The sequence below is a fragment of the Papaver somniferum genome, chromosome 4 (assembly GCF_003573695.1).
Source record: "Papaver somniferum cultivar HN1 chromosome 4, ASM357369v1, whole genome shotgun sequence".
Classification (NCBI taxonomy): Eukaryota; Viridiplantae; Streptophyta; class Magnoliopsida; order Ranunculales; family Papaveraceae; genus Papaver; species Papaver somniferum.
Genome location: NC_039361.1, coordinates 117,196,699 through 117,215,231, shown reverse-complemented (window position 1 = coordinate 117,215,231; position 18,533 = coordinate 117,196,699).

Genomic DNA, 18,533 nt, shown 5'->3' with positions numbered 1-18,533 from the left:
TTTCTAGTCTACTATATCTAAGTCTCGGACTATGATAGAAAGTGTAGTTGAGCTCAAGAACTCCATGGCGATCATCATACAAGACGAAGAACTACTCAAGGAACTGGTGGAACTTCATCGACTAAAAGGTATGTGGAGACTTGAACTTATTTATCACTCAAAAGTCTATCTACTCTATCTCCTATCTTGAGACAAAAGTCGTTTTACTATATAGACTTTGATTATACACATTTGCTATTTCGAGCCGAGTTTATCTCGCTTACCTATTTCTCAAAATATGTGTTGGTAAGCTTCCGCTTTCACCAAGTTCATCTTTACCTAGTGACGAAAGTCATGATATGTTTCAATCACTTGAAGATGGCTTTGACGAAAAATGGTTTGTGAATAACAACTATATAACGTCCTCTAAGAATGTTTCAATGATTGAAATGAGAGTTTAGAATATATAAACAATGTTGGATATAAGCATTGTGTGGTAACAAATATATGTATAAGTCATCATTCCTTGAACCAAAGTATGCGTACTTTGTTGATCAGGAAAAACGGAACAAGAGTCCGCGAACTCATTCCGCGAACCCAGTCCGCGAACTGTCGGAGGTTCTCGGCCCGATAAAATCTGCTGGAGTTTGTAAACTTCTTCCGGGAACTTAAGTCCGCGTACTTGAGTTGGTTATTTCTAAAGACGATTGTTTGTGAACTTATATTTATATAAACTAAGGAATGCAAGTTTGCAGACCGTTGCTATAAAGTTCATGAATCGATTCGAGTGAATCACATCGTTTTTGTTTCGATTGTGTCTTGTATACTTCTATAATATCTAAGCAATTGAAAAAATCTCTAACTAGTTCATTTGAACTAGTTATGGTGAAGAAGAATATGGTTAATATGAAAGTGCTCATATGGCTAACCATTTGGTTAACTATTGTTGAACCAACAAATGTACATGTTTGGGTACGGTTGAAATCGTACACAAATGAAATCGTGCATTTCATTTGTGTGTAACAAGCTAAGTTTTCGATCTAACGGTTGATAGATATTAGCTTGAATCTAATCAGGTTTTCATCTAACGGTGAATATTGAATGCTTTGTTACCAAGCTAACATTGATTGCAAACCCTGATCTGAAAGACTATATAAGGGAGAACTCTAGCAACTGGGAAACCTATTCCCCACACCTTACGTGTGATACTAGTTGTATAAGCTAGATTCGATTCTCCTTTAACCTTAGGTTTCTTTTTGAAAACCAGGTTAACGACTTAAAGACTTCATTGGGATTGTGAAGCCAGACCGATACTACTTTCTCGTAGTTGTGTGATCTGATCTTGTCATTTCTATCGTACGAGTACAATCGCAAATATTGGCTTGAGATTGATATCTCTGGTAGGCAAGATATAAAAGTAATCACAAACATCTTCGTCTCATCGTTTGTGATTCCATGATATCTTCTTTCGCCGCGTCGATTAAGATTATTGTGAGGTGATTCATAATACTGAGCTGTTCTTCGGGAATATACATCTAGTTTATCAATTGGTTCTTGTTCACGTTGCACTAGTGGAAAATCAAAAAAATAAGTCTGCCAGAAAAGCACTTAAAATCACTGAAAATTACTGCTTTTGGGAGCCCTATAATTGTAGTTTTATTTCTCCAAAAGACTGTTTCTGAGATTCTTTTAATCTTTTAAATTAGGACTATCCTCATCAGTATATCAATTAGTTCTAACAGACACAGTCATTTCGTTAATTTTATATTAAAAACCATAAAAGCTGATCTACAGTTTTGGGAAGTCTTACATCTGGGATGCATAATTTCAGAAAAGCTGATTCGTCTGAGTCCCAGTCTAACTGGTATTTCTGACTGAACCTATTAGAGAAAATCTGATTCATCTGAATCGTATGACTTATTTTTGACTGAACCTTTAAGATTAGATCATTTCATACACTTATCAAAACATTCACCATTCAATTGAAAATTGAAATTTGTTGTACAATAATTAACACAATTCACATGTGAATCGAGCTGAAACTTTGGTCAAAACCCCAAAAAGCTCTACACAACTACTGAATTCACACCATTTTAAGTTCTTTAACATGTTTTTTCTTATAAGCGGTGGAAATCAACCTACAAACAATGAAATAAACTAAAACCAGCAAAAAGATGAACTGAGCTGCCCAACTGATCAGAATAAGTAGCATAACAACGATCGAATTCATTTTCGTAAATGAAAAAAAAACGAAAGGAAACTCTCACAATCAACAAATCCAGCATTCCGGCAGCAAAAGTCTAACTCTTTCTACAACATTAACAATAATTATGCTTTAGAAAAATTAAAAATTAAACCTAAAAATTCAACTCAAGAATCACTGCAACAGTTGAATCTGAAACCGAAATTAAATTCAATAATTATCAAGAATATTATTGGATACAGAAGGTAGATTAATCCAGAATATTAGACCGGCGTGTTTTAAGAAATGTGAAATCAAACCTTACTGCATTCCAATCAGCTTCACCAACCAACACCTCGACATCCTTTAAAGAAAATTGACGCCCTTGAGTAACCACATCCCCATCAACAACTCTGCAACTACACTCATCTGCCACATATGCAAAGAAAAAGTTATTCTTATTAAAGGTGTCTGCTCAAATAGCCAAGAAACAATGCCTAATACTTCTGAAACCACTCTTGTTAAGCTTATGGAATCTCAGGCACAGACTCTACAACGAATATTAAAGATTTTAACAAGTATGAAAGGCGGAATTCCAGTACAAAATCAAGATAGTCCTAATAACCAAATAAACAACAATGATTAAACTGAAGCGAAAGAAGAAGGAAAAGTTGAGAACCCTGCATCAGTCTGTGAACCACATGGTAATTCCCCATTATATGTACTGGTGATTTCCTCGAGTTATAGTTCTATATGTATATACAAACTTAAGTTATTTTTATTTGGCATCCAAGTACATGACATGACCAGAGTTTCCTTTGTCAACCAATTTTATCCCATCTTAGAGCCTAATACCTGTACCAACAGTTGACCATAGCCAACCCCATTTACTTTGTGATTACTATACATATAAACCCCTTCACCAGTATGGGTAGCTTCCACTTGCATTAAAAAAAAATTCAACACCACTAAGTGCTAACTCAGGTACACAATTCGATAAAACAAATTAATCTTCAATAATAACACATGAAGTTCAATCAGCACCCAAACCCCAAATCAGTAATACACATTGACAAAAATCTAAAATTTTCCTTTTTTTCTGTATTCCAATCAAACATAAACACAAAGTAAATCCACGAAGCATATCGACTGAAAAGTTTCTTAATGTAAAATCTGTAAACCAAACATATATAGAAGTCACTGACTAAACAAGAGTAACCATAAGTATACCATGTAATCAGTAGTAATGAATGGATCGCTTCAGTATCATCTCAATATCATCTCTCTGTAGGGAAACTCTGGCAACCAATCTTCCGACCCTACATATCAAACCAACACTAAAACCAAAACAAATCCAGATCAGACCAACACATACAAATCGATCGAAAAACACAAAAAACACCAAGAGAACACTGTTAACTTAGCAATATGATGAGAATCATGAAACTAATATCAATCTATGATGCGGTTAAACCCTTCTTTATGAAGTTGCATATAATTTCCTTAACCTGAAAGACTAAAAAAATAGATAAAAAAGAAAAGAAAAGGGGGGGGGGGGGGGGGGGGGGTAGATATCAAGATATAATTATAATTAATTTCAGAATTAGATTCAGTGGGGGAGTGGGGGGTGTACATATCAAGATAGAATTATAATTAATTTCATAATTAGATTCAGGGGTTTTGTTTCTTACACCAACAGAAGAGATATTCAATCCACTTGAGGAGGAAATAGAAAACGAAATATCTTACTGTATAAACGAAAGGAGAAATTAAAATTGTTAATAATACTAAAATTCTATAAAATTTATGAAACAAGGACAAGATTGATACTACCATGATGATTTCAGGAGCAAAGTAAGCAGATCTTGAGTTGCAATGTCTGTTTTTGATTTCTGCTGATACATGGGTTTTGATTTTGAGGTAGGATTTTCGATTTCTGCTGAAAGATTGGGTCGATTGGGATGCTTTTGATATAGGCTCGCAATTCATCTATATGATTCATGATTTCACTGCATGAATCAGATTCAAAGAAGAGAGCTCTGAGAGAGACAGAAGATTGTTTGGGTAAAGAGGCGGAGATAGAAAATGAACGAAGTGAGAACTCTCGGATTTACATGGAGATCTACTTTTTTACTAAAATACCCTCCAATATTACGTCTTCCGCAACAACACGAATTACTTTTCCGGGTGAAACGTCTTCCTACGAAATCCCAATATATGAAGAGAACCATTGGTAGACGTTTTTATAAAGCCCAAGCAGACTCAAAAAAACCCATTTTCCACTAGTGTTGATTTATCAAAAGACGGAACAAAAACTTGTAGGTATTTCCATGGGAGACAGATTTATCTATTATCGTAGACTTTTCTGTGTGATACAGATTTGTTTATTAAAGTCTTCGACTTTGGGTCGTAGCAACTCTTAGTTATGGGTGAGATCAGCTAAGGGAATCAAGTGCGTAGTATCCTGCTGGGGTCAGAGACGTAGGAGCATAACTGTACCTTGGATCAGTGTGAGATTGATTGGGGTTCAACTACAGTCCATACCAAAGTTAGCTTGTAGTAGGCTAGTGTCTGTAGCGGCTTAATACAGTGTGTGTTCAATCTGGACTAGGTCCCGGAGTTTTTCTGCATTTGCGGTTTCCTCGTTAACAAAACTTCTGGTGTCTGTGTTATTTCTTTTCCGCATTATATTTTTTATATAATTGAAATATCACAGGCTGTGCATTAGTTCAATCAATTAGAATATCCAACCTTTGGTTGTTGATTTACATTGATTGACACTTGGATATTGGTCTTTGGTACCATCAAGATAGAATTATAATTAATTTCATAATTAGATTCAGGGGGTAGTGGGGGGTGTACATATCAAGATAGAATTATAATTAATTTCATAATTAGATTCAGGGGTTTTGATTCTTACACCAGAAGAAGAGATATTCAATCAACTTGAGGAGGAAATAGAAAACGAAATATCTTATTGTATAAACGAAAGGAGAAATTAAAATTGTTAATAATACTAAAATTCTATAAAATTTATGAAACAAGGACAAGATTGATACTACCATGATGATTTCAGGAGCAAAGTAAGCAGATCTTGAGTTGCAATGTTTGCTTTTGATTTCTGCTGATACATAGGTTTTCATTTTGAGGTAGGGTTTTCGATTTCTGCTGAAAGATTGGGTCGATTGGGATGCTTTTGATATAGGCTCGCAATTCATCTATATGATTCATGATTTCACTGCATGAATCAGATTCAAAGAAGAGAGATCTGAGAGAGACATAAGATTGTTTGGGTAAAGAGGCGGAGATAGAAAATGAACGAAGTGAGAACTCTCGGATTTACATGGAGATCTACTTTTTTACTAAAATACCCTCCAATATTACGTCTTCCGCAACAACACGAATTACTTTTCCGGGTGAAACGTCTTCCTACGAAATCCCAATATATGAAGAGAACCATTGGTAGACGTTTTTATAAAGCCCAAGCAAACTCAAAAAAACCCATTTTCCACTAGTGTTGATTTATCAAAAGACGGAACAAAAGCTTGTAGGTATTTCCGTGGGAGAGAGATTTATCTATTATCGTAGACTTTTCTGTGTGATACAGATTTTTTTATTAAAGTATTCGACTTTGGGTCGTAGCAACTCTTAGTTATGGGTGAGATCAGCTAAGGGAATCAAGTGCGTAGTATCCTGCTGGGGTCAGAGAGGTAGGAGCATAACTGTACCTTGGATCAGTGTGAGATTGATTGGGGTTCAACTACAGTCCATACCGAAGTTAGCTTGTAGTAGTCTAGTGTATGTAGCGGCTTAATACAGTGTGTGTTCAATCTGGACTAGGTCCCGGAGTTTTTCTGCATTTGCGGTTTCCTCATTAACAAAACTTCTGGTGTCTGTGTTATTTCTTTTCTGCATTATATTTTGTTATATAATTGAAATATCACAGGTTGTGCATTAGTTCAATCATATAGAATATCCAACCTTTGGTTGTTGATTTACATTGATTGACACTTGGATATTGGTCTTTGGTACCATCCAAGTTATCTCTCTTATATTTAACCAGACTCGCAGATTTCTATTTGCTTGAGTAAGGATTAAATCGAGAGATCGATATAATATAACTTTTCGATATACTTTATTAAGATTGAGTCTAGTCGATTCTCTTGAAAGTATATTGGAGTTAGTCCATACAGATTGTTAAGCGAAATATTGGGTGTGGTTGTTGTACCCCCGCTTTTATCAAATCATATATATGATTAATTTGTGGGAGGCATATTTGATTTAGAATTTTCAATTGAGTTGAAGCAACTCTTAATTGGTTTGACGTCAGTTAAGGGAATCAACTGCACGGAATCCTGCTAGGATTCAAAAGGCGTAAGGAGCGCGACTGTACTTAATAGGTGAGATACCTTTTAGGGCTCAACTACATTCCAGTTCGAAGTTAATTGGTAATAGGCTAGTGTCTGTAGCGGCTTAATACAATTTGGTGTTCAATCTGGACTAGGTCGCGGGGTTTTTCTGCATTTGCGGTTTCCTCGTTAACAAAACTTCTGGTGTCTGTGTTATTTCCTTTTCCCGCATTATATTGTTTATCTTTATAATTGAAATATCACAGGTTGTGCGTTGATCAATCATAGTAGATACATCCGACCTAGTTTGTTGGATACGACTTCATTGATTCTTGGAAATTGGTCTTTGGTACCGTGGTAGGCTTCTAAAAGAGTATAGAAATTATGCGCAATGAAAACGGGGGCCTACAGTAATACCGCAAGTGCACGGTCGTCGGTTGTAGCTCGTGCAAGTACGGGTCGATCCACAGAGATCGGGTGTGTTTGGAGTGTTTCTAGCTATTTTGGCTTCCTAAATTGCTATTGGGCTATGAATACCCTTTGGAACTGTTGGGCTTAATGGGTTTTTTTTTTTTTTAACAATGAAATACTTTAGGCCTTGGGCCTGTGAAGTGAACTGAGCCTTGGACTCAGTTGGTTTGGTCTTGGGCTTTTGAGTTTAGGCTTATGGATTAAGCCCAAGGCCAAGGGCAAGGATGTGGAGAAACTGCAATGAAGCAAGGCTAGGCAGAAAACAGGCATTCACAAATAGAATGGTAAGATAATCAGCTTGCTATAAGCACTGATTTCTTCCATTGCACAATCAGCACATTGCAATCTAAGCATACACAAGGAATGGCAAGAAAATCAGCTTGCTATAAGCACTGATTTCTTCCATTGCACAATTAGTTCAAAGCTTCACAGATGTATCTAGCCTAGCATTCCTTCAAATGTAACAACACATTAAACACAACAGTGAACATGTAACAAACATCAACAGGAATGAAATCAAGCATTAACAGGACACAAGTAACAGGCATTAACAATTAACATAACATGAACATAAATAACAGGACATTGCACATTAACAGGAAACAAGCATAACATGAGTGTGAAACTGAACTGATACAGGCTAACACATTAACAAAACTTGGGCATAAGCATAACAGGAATATGAACATAAGCATAACACATTAACAGGAAAATGAACTGATACAGGCTAACACATTAACAGGAATATGAACATAAGCATAACACATTAACAGAACTTGGAAGTTCTGGATGTAGGCTAATCCCAACATGCTTTCTAACACAACCCATAGTCCCAATTTATAGTCACAGACCCAAATTCCCTAAATTACCTAATTCCCCCAAAATTAGGGTTTGTTCTTCCCCAAATTACAAAAATTGAAATTAGGTTTTACCTAATCACTGATAGCACTCAATAGCTTCGACCCAATCTTCCTCTGACTCCCCTCATGCTATCCACGCCTCCAATTGCTTCATCTATCAATCTAATTCACCAAATCCAATCCTAACAGTGAAGAGGATGGTGGAGTTGTTGAAATAGCTTAATAGGTGATAGGGGTGATGATATTAGTGATGGGTTGCGGTTGTTGTGGAGAGTTGGTGGTTTGGTGGCTGTTGCAGGAGTGGTGGTGATGATGGTGGTGCGGCAGGGAAGGAGGTGGTTCTGCAGAGAGGGGGGTGATGGTGGTAGATGGGTTCGATAGAATGGGAGAAGGGGGTTGTTTGGTTAGGTGGTAGGGCTCGGGTGATAGAGTGTTGAGCGAATCCATCTAGTCTTGATGTTCTGTGACTCTGAGCTGCGAGATGCGAAGCTGGTAGGTAGATCGGACGGTGATGTGAAGTGAAGCTTGTAGCGACCGTCAGATTTTTTGATACAACGAAATCAACGATGCCAGATGGAGTTAGCAACTGTAGTGTTAGGCGGAGATATCAAACTTTGATGAACAGCAAGGGAGCGACCGTTGGATTCAACTACCATCTAATCTGAAGGCTTGGAATTTCAGCGCTGTGGTGCTCGGCAGAGACATCAGATTTTGATGCTCTATGAGGGAGCGACCGTCGGATGCTTCTGAGAAATGATCTGATGGCTGAGAACGGAGGCGCTTTTGTGTGTAGAAAATGAGGTTGTGCGCACCATTCTTCGCGGTTTCCTTGCGTAATTTCTCCCGGCTTTTCACTACTTTTCTGCTCTTTTCGCTCCGCGACTCATCCGAACTTTATTTATTACCTAAAAATACAAAATTAATTAATAAAAATATTTATTCTTGAAAACACTGAAAATACAGAATATGGGATAATATGTAGAATTAATGCACAAAAGATGAGTTAAAATGCCAACAAAAAGGGATAAATATATACAATATTTGGCACTCATCATACCGTCCAAGTAATCTCTTTGTGATTAGGTTCACGGATTTGATTATATAAACGTTCCAATCGCAAGAGAGAGAGAGAGATATAATGATATTCCTTGATTGAGTTTAACTCTCGAAGTTGTATTGAGTTTGTCCATATAGATTGCCTAAGAAAAAGTCGGTGGTGTATTTTGGTATCCCCGCGTTTCCTGCTTGTGACCGATTACAACATGCTGCACAATATACACTATGATCGGTTATACCTCAAATGTACAAGTTAAAATAGGTTCTACCTTATCATCTTATATTGGCGATTTCAAAAGATATTCAATAAAAAACCTGACCAATCATGATTTCCTTTCGATTATGAAACAAGTTCATATATGTACGTCCTTTAAACAAATGTTATAAAACTTTATTTCCTATGGTGAAATCATACATATATCTTACTTATAATCAAGTAACTAAATACAAAGATTTCGTTGATGTCATATTTACGAAGTTCCAAAAAATAAGCATTTATACTTCATAATTCAATAAGTTCCTTGACACTTTGATCGTAATGATGTGACCAAATGTAACCACTAGAGTATTATATGTATACAACTTCGCATGTTATGTTTTCAATATAATACGACTTGAAAGATACATAAGGAATCAAAACAAGTCAAGTCAGTATTACTAACCTCAAGTGGAAGGATGATGTCCTCGTTGTAGTCGTTACTTCTTCACATTCTTCAGGTCTTCGGGATAATACTTGTACGTCTCAACATTCCTAGACTTTCTAGTCTAACCTAAACGAAGTTCACTCTAGTATTTATTCAAGCGACTCTAGATGAGTTTTGATACTAAAATATGACAACCAAACTTGACATACCAACTCTTGGTGGGTTCAATCGAGCTATGCTCTAACATAACATTAAAGATTTGGCCGTTTTGAAATTAGTGACGGTTAGGAACCGTTACACCATTTGAATTAAGTGACTGTTAGGCACGATAGTACCCTCCCAATTGGTAACGGTTGGTGTTGTTTCAAATTTAGAACAATTGCATTTGAATGACTGTTATGACCAATCAAATCTTTTGAATGGTTGGGAACAGTTACTTCCGTTATCAGAGGGATGTTTCAACCCTATATAAACTCTTCATTTCTGAATTTGACACACAAGATTTTGGAAATTTTCCATTTGAGATTTTGAGAGTCTATAAAAGAGAGTTTATGCTACATTAATCTGTGTTCGTTTTTGTCTTTCATCAAAGTGTTGTTAAAGAACACCAAACTACCAATGAATACTGGAGTCATATGCCGTTAAATGTAAGGGCATTAGATATCTTAAATAAAAATTGTAGTTTACTAATCAGTGATTTGGAAATGAGGTAATATGATTTGAATCGTATTTGATGAATCAGTACCAGAATTTCCAACACAAATTAAGAATTATTGAAAAATTGAGCTAATGGAGTCAACGATATTAGCTTTTTAGAGACCCAAATACCATCACATCGTCCGCGTACACGATGTGAGAAATGAAAAAATGGCTCATCTATCTAGTCTCTAAGAGCGTCCACAGTGGTACGATCAAAACCAAAGATCAAAGACCAAAACAAACGATCAAATTTGAGTTTAGTCTGTAGTGTCACGTTAAGGCAGTGGAGTATATTTAGTCGGGCGGATGTATAATCCACGCTTGCATGTGGAGCGTTTGTATAATCTTCGTTTGGGCCGGGCGGAGATATAGTTAACGCTGGTTGTGGGGCGTTGGTAAAGAATACGCTGGTTGTGGGGCGTACATATAGTTCACGCTCGGAGAAGGGGCGTACGTATAATCAACGCCTGGTGTGGCGGACGTATAATCAACGCCTGAATGAAGCGTACGTATAATCAACGCCTGTTTTGAGGCGTACGTATAATCAACGCCTGTTTCAGGCGAACGTATAATCAACGCCTCATTCAGGCGTACGTATAATCAACGCCTCACTCAGGCGTACATATAATCAACGCTTCTCTCTTCTCTCAGGCGTACGTATAATCAACGCCTCACTGTTCTCTCAGGCGTACGTATAATCAACGCTTGGTTTCACTCAGGCGAATGAAGGAATCAACGCCTCATGGAAGGCGTACGTATAGTGTTGGACTTGTATTAACACACGTATAGAGCACGTGTGGAATTAAAGCCGAGACAATCTCTAACCACCACGTATAGCCCACGTGTTCACTTGCCCTTTACCCTAATCTTCTCCGTCTTCTTCTTTTCTTTTCTACCTCCTCTTTGTTTCTACCGCCCACAAACACAGAAAAGAAAAAAACGAGATACATCACAGTAACGAGCAGTAAAAGAAAAGAAAAAAACAAGATACTTGATGAACCCGGGTTACAAAAGAGGTATGTTTTTTTTTTCTTAATCTCTTTTGTTTTATCGTTGTATAACTTATTTAGGGTTTTATTTGTTAAAATTAGTTTATATAAAATTGGGTTTTAACGAACTAATATGAATATGAAATTGTTTAAATTTAATTGGGTATGTGTGTTTTATGCTTTTTTAGAGATTAATATGTATGTGAAAAAACACACTATTTGCTGCTTATGTAAATTTGGTTAAATTTTTGCCGAAAATAGTTATAGAAGATCTAATTTGTGGGCGGAATAGATTTATAATTTTTGGGTATTGTAAAAATCTGTGGTTATGTATATTATGTGGGAAATAGTTCTCACCCTTCATCTGTTTCAATCAACCTATTTTAATTGAGAGCTTCCTTTTATTGTTTTTCTGCATGTTCTGTTGGTAATTAATTTTAGTGAATATGGTTATCAATAGTTTTATTTATGTAAATTATTGGATTAATTTTAAATTATTATAGTTATGTAAATTATTGGATTAATTATTGCTTTTCTGCATGTTGTATGTGAATATGGTTACCAATAATTGAATTTGTATTGTTTTTTATTGAATTTTGAGGTGATTAATTTTAGTTATGTAAATTGTAGTTATGTAAATTTTGGGAGTTACATATGTAGAAGAGCTAATTGCGTGAGTATGGAATTGATTTTTTAGTGATTTTTATGGAATCTTGAAGTGATTAAATTGGGTTGTGGAATCTTGTAATGATTTTCGAAATGCATCGGTGACGATTTAATTTGTGTTTGTGGAATTATAGAATTTGGAATTGATATGGTTTGTGTTAAGGATTTATAGTATTTGGAATATAAATGGTGATGGACTAATAAAAATATTCGTTAATGAGGGTTGGTCTTTTAATAATGTAACTGCATCTATATTGTGTGTGCACAGATGTTGAACAAATTCACAGCGCGGTTCAATGGTCGCATGAAGACGAACAAGAAACAAAAATCTGTAGCCGAAGAGGATTATAACTTAATCCCTACTAGTACAATTAAGGAGGTCGATATTCCCCGGTTAGGGAGGTTTTCTATACTGCAAGATGATAAACCGCACGCTACTACGGACATCACATTTACAGGGGAGCACAAATTGAAGTATCAACATCGTGGATCTTTGGCATCGGTAATTCATCACTATCAAACTATTTCACAACACTGTCCTAGAGCTAAATATATTATTGAAAAAGCGGGATGGAAAAATTTACTGGACATACAATGTAGCGAAACCAACCATTCAATGGTTGATTATATTGCTGAGCGGTTTTGGGATACAACAAACACTTTTCACTTCCCATTTGGTGAGATGGGATTCACCCCCCTAGATTGGCTCATGTTGACTGGACTGAGTATCGGTGATGGGCCTGATGTTCCTTATGATTCGGGGAAGTACCAATTTGAACATGTTCGTGAGAATATCTTTCCGGATATCCAAGATGTCACGCTCTGTCCAAAAGCACCGTCGTGGGTTTCAAATTCAAATACAATTAAATATTTAAGGTCATATTTCTTCGAAGACAAGTTGGTCGCGGCTGAAAATGATAGCACCCTTGCTCATAGAGTAGCAATTGCCTTTTTCTTGTATGTTTTGGGACATTTTTTCTTTTCTAATGCAAAGACTTATATTGATGCTGGATGGTTAGCTGCTTTTGAAAATCTTGATGTAGTTTCCACGTATGACTGGGGTGGTGCCGCGTTTTCGAAATTGTATGCGGCACTCCGGTTATCTGGGAGGAGACAAAAGGCACTATGTGGTCCATTCCAAGTATTAGAGGTATTCTTTCAATCTAGTTATTTTTCCTCTCATTGTTTATTTTGTTGCTAAGTTATTAAATTGGCTAATTATTTTGATGGAGTAGTTTTGGGGGTATGAATACGTGGGCATATGTCGACCAGAAATCCCAGAGGCGAGTACAGAACAAAAATGGCCCGTATCTTCTAAATGGAATGTACCGAAGAATACAAATGATATTTTCCGTTGTAGGGATTTACTGAGTAAGCTTACTGCTGAACAAGTGACATGGCGACCATGGGAATCATACAGAGAAGTTCTTGCATCTGATATGGGATGCACGGCTACGCGGCTATCAGACTCGAGATATATATTTTCTTACATGGGCATTGTGAGTACTTACTAAATTTTATTATATAACATACTTACTATATAACATACTTTTTTCTATATAACATACTTACTAAATTCTTATTCCCTTTCTAACTGCATAGCACAACATGTATCTTGGTGAAAGGTGTTGGCGGCAAAACCATTGTACTTTCGCTGTTCCTATAAGACTACACACAGTTATAGGGGATATTGGCAATATTCAAGCCGAACGCCTAAAAAAAGAAGGTTTGGTCGATGCAACAGAGATATTGCAAGTTGTTAAAGATTATGATATATATTTACAATACTGGAGAATGGTAACCAACTACAAAGATTATGTGACTCATCTTATTTGGGAAGCCCATACATATGGGTATGTCGGTGACTTGTATACGGAACCAATTGAACAACCTGCTGAACATGTACATATCCCTCCTCCACATCTATTATCCCACGTAAGTGTACTTTCGACTTTTTATTGTACGTTCGATTTTTGTTGGTATATTTGTACTTATGTATTTTATTTTTTCTTGACAGCATGAAGCTTACACATTATTTCAAGAAAATGCTGATTTTAATCAACAATTTCGCGAATTTACATTAAAACAAACGAAGGAGAGGATGGACGTTATTATGTTGAAAGAAGCAGAAATACAAAGGCTAAATAATGCGAACGTTGATTTGCAGCAACAACTATCTCTTTTCCGTATGCCGCACACTGTCCAACCTCCCCTTGGATACGGTTCCTTTTCCCAAACAATTCCATCACAAGTTTGGAGTTGTATGAATCAAGGATCAGCTTCAACAATGTCCTCAGTCAATACCAATGCGAGAACGCACATGCCTTTTATGGCACCAAGATCGTCGACTTCGGATAATGATAATATGAAGGGTTAATTTGTTATGACTATTTAGATGACCTGTCTTTGGAGTTATCTTTTCTTATCTTATATAGTATAGTCATATCATATATAGTATAGTCTAATCATATATAGTATTGTCATATCAGGTCACTGACAAACACTTTATCTTTTTTGGAAAACACATTTGCGTGAACCCAAAAAAATATCTATTTTTGGTTTTTTTAATGCTCTTGAAAATGGGTTATAAATTAAAGAATGGTTTCACTCAATATATGAATAACAATACATCTCTTCTGCTTCATATAGTAATGGAACACTATGAGAAAACCGCTCATTATTGCTCTTCTGTTTCTTCTTCATCTTCTTCTTCTAATAGTAGTTTTTATTCCTCGGATGATGATGCAATATCAATTATGCAAAATAACATGGCCGTTAGTTTGGGAGTCCTTGTTACAAATTCAAAATGGCCTCAAACTCGTATCAGAATACCAAGAGATCGTGAGTCAGGGGCTGAACTTCTATGGAACGACTATTTCTCTCCGTACCCAAATCAACCACCCAATGTTTTTCGCAGAAGATTTAGAATGCGTCGACAATTGTTTAACCGGATAGTGGAAGGTGTTACCAATGCAAACAGATATTTTGTTCAAAAGCCCGATGCTTGTGGAGTTTTAGGATTAAACCCTCATCAAAAAGTAACAGCAGCAGTACGAATGTTAGCTTACGGATGTGCGGCAGATGCAATAGACGAGTACTTACGCATAGGAGAAACAACTGTGCTGGAAGCTACTCGTAGGTTCTGTAAGACGATTGTGAATGTGTATGGGAAAGAATATTTGCGTGAACCAACGGCTGGTGATATTGAACTGTTGCTCAAGCAAAACAAAGACCGGGGATTTCCTGGGATGCTGGGTAGTCTAGATTGCATGCATTGGAAATGGGATAAATGTCCGTCGGCAGAATCTGGGGCTTACACCGCGTATAAAGGGAGCGAAAATATCGTGTTGGAGGCAGTGGTGTCGTATGACCTATGGTTTTGGCATGCTTTTTTTGGTATGCCCGGCTCTAACAACGATATTAATGTTATGAACCGTTCTTATGTTTTTCGAAGTCTTGTAACAGGAAAAGCACCGCCGGTGAGCTATGAGGTGAACGGACATTCATATGATATGCCGTATTATCTAGGTGATGGAATATACCCAGAGATTCCTACTATTATTATGGCCATTAAACATCCGGTTGGTAGGAAAAAGGAAATATTTTCATCGATGCAAGAGGGTGCAAGAAAAGATGTTGAACGGGGATTTGGTGTACTTCAACAACAATTTGGAATCATCAAACATGCAAGAATGTGGAATCCAGATGTGCTTGCCTATATCATGAAAACTTGTATTATCTTACATAATATGATAGTCGAGGATGAGCGTCTACCCAGTGACTGGCCACATGTTTATGAACAACGTAGCAACGCAGCACCGGTTAATATATTAAGAGGCAATAGTGACGAGTTTTCCCAAATTAGAGCTCAGCAACGCCGACGTGAAATGCGTAACAAAGATGCACATATTCGCTTGCGTGATGACTTGATCGAATATATATGGGCAGAATATGGGAATTAAAAATTGTCGTTTGTCATTTCCTTTCTATGTTAAATTTGGTAATCATCCTCAAGTTTTCCCAAATGATTTTGCTGTACGTTCTATTATCTCTTTGTATGTAAACATCCTCAAGTTTTAATTAAGGTCGTATGTTTCAAAAAAGTAGAAATTTAATTCAAATCCACGGAAGTAAATTTGAAATCCAAAAATTACATAATAATAATGCTAATCGTTCAGATAATAAGAAATTTAAAACATAATAATACTACTAATCACTAAATAGGAGAAATAATTAAGGTTTGAACTATTCCGCCTTTGTGTTAAGATTGGTTTCTTCTATTCCGAACTATCTCCGCCCTGCGAAGTTGGAAGTACTCTTTTTGTACATGATCCATTTTTTGAAGATCCATCATAATGATGCGAAATTCGTCGTCTTCAGCTTGCTTGGCTATTTTTGCCGCATGTTCATCTTGTTTTGCTGCAAACTCTGCTGCTCTTTGTTCCATCTTGAATCTTGATTGTGCTTGGTAATGAGTATTGAAATTTTGTTGTTCTTTAATAATTATTCCCATCAATTCCTCTTGGTGACTGGATTTCTCTCTCCCTGTTTTCTTCAATCTTTTTGCTGCTTTTTTCCCCATCTTACGAAGATATGTGTTCTCTATGTCTCCCCCATCTGTGTCGTTACCGGTCTCTCCTTGAGTTGTTGTTTGCGGTCCTTCATCATCTTCCTCGTTATTCTCATAAGTGTCCAAATCATGCGTCGTATCGAATACAAAAGTCGATCGCCGATTATATTTTATATTTTCTAACACAATTGGGTAGCACTCTTCGTGCTTAAATTTTTTCCCATCGTTGCATTCCTTGAACCTCTTGTTAACTTCTTCAAGCTGTTAATGTTTTTAAAAACACTTAAGTACATGGGTGCTTATTAAATATTAGAAAACAATTGTTCGAAAAATCAAGAATGCTTACCTTCTTTTCAGGACCCCATCCAGTATGATATTCACCTTCAACTTCTGCCTCTTTTGCCGAAAATAACACCACATCTTTACTTATTCCCTGATATCGTTTTTGCCAAGAACTCCAAGACCGCTCTGGATTATTAGGTAAATGAAGTTCAATATCATCCTTGATATGAGTCCACAACGTCGCCTCTGATTGATCAGCTCCAACACTAGAATCTTGAGATATAGATAAATGAATTTTACACATTGTTACATCTTCGGTTGTCGTAAAATTTGAACCTCGTGCTACTCTTGGTGCCATTGTAAGCGAATCCGTGAAAATTTTCCAAATGATTTGAAAGCAGAAATAATATTTCTTCTTATTGGTGTGATAGATAGTTTGAAGTATTAGTCGTGGGAAAATGTCACAGGATCTCATGTGTATATATAGGTGTTTCTTCCGAAATTTTCAACGTTCCAAAATGTCTTCCAAACTTTCCAACGTTCCAAATTATCCAACGTTCCATTTTCTTCAACGTTCGAATTACCAACGGTATAAAAAAATTTCAAAATCAATTTTGTCTAAGTATTTTAATTTTTTTTTTAAACTCAAGCTTGGGGCGTTAACTATATAAACGCCTGGCGTGGGGCGTTAACTATATCAACGCCGGGATGGGGCGTTAACTATATAAACGCCTGGCGTGGGGCGTTAATTATAGCAACGCCTGTCTGGGGCGTTAACTATATAAGCTCCTGGCGTGGGGCGTTAACTATATCAACGCCGGGCTGGGGCGTTAACTATATATACGCCTGGCGTGGGGCGTTAAGAATATCAACGCCGGGCTGGGGCGTTTGTATAATCTTCGTCTGAATGGGGCGTTAATTTTATGAACGCCTGACGTGGGGCGTAAACTTTAGCAACGTCCCAACGGGCGAACATTTTATCAACGCCTGAACCGGGCGTAACTTATATATACGCCTCTTTATGGGGCGGTGACTTTACGTACGTTTCACAACAGGCGTAGATTATATACACGCCCGATGCCAAACGGTGATTATACCTCCGCTCCACTATATATAGTTTTGGTCTTGGTCCCAGACCAAATATGGTCTGGAATTTGGTTTTGGTCCAGATTTTAGTCTTTACTCCGTCCCGTTGCGTCTCGTCCCTGGACCATAATTATAGGTTTGCTCGTCCACTGCAGTTGCTCTAACCGGACTATAAACCATTACTTACCATTTCGGTCTCAAATGCTTGAGAAACTACGGGATATGAAAATCTTGCTTAAGGCTAAGTATTATGGACTAGATTTGGTTTCTAGAATAGATAAAATACGTTGTCTATTTTTCAACACTACTTCTCTCTCCAGATATATCTCGGATCCCAACTAGCGGCGTGATTGTTGTGCTGTTTCATTCAGTGCAACCAAAATTCTACTTTTCACATAACAATTCAGCGAGATTGATTTATTTTTTGATCCGGCGGATAAGATGGTTACGTTATTTCGTTCAGTGCGATCAAGGAGAATATCTCAGCGTATCTAGATGCTTGATCAAAATTACCATAGACTTAATGTGCCATAAGACTAAACCGTTTACCCATCTTACCTTCCAAAAAAAACGAAAAAAAAAAAGAAAAGAGAGAAAGGTCCCTAGCCTAGTATTGCCATTAGCCTAGGACTGCCATTAATGGGGGAAGTAGTTATACTCTTGATTTTGTTCCAATCTAATAAGATCTTAATTTCAAAAT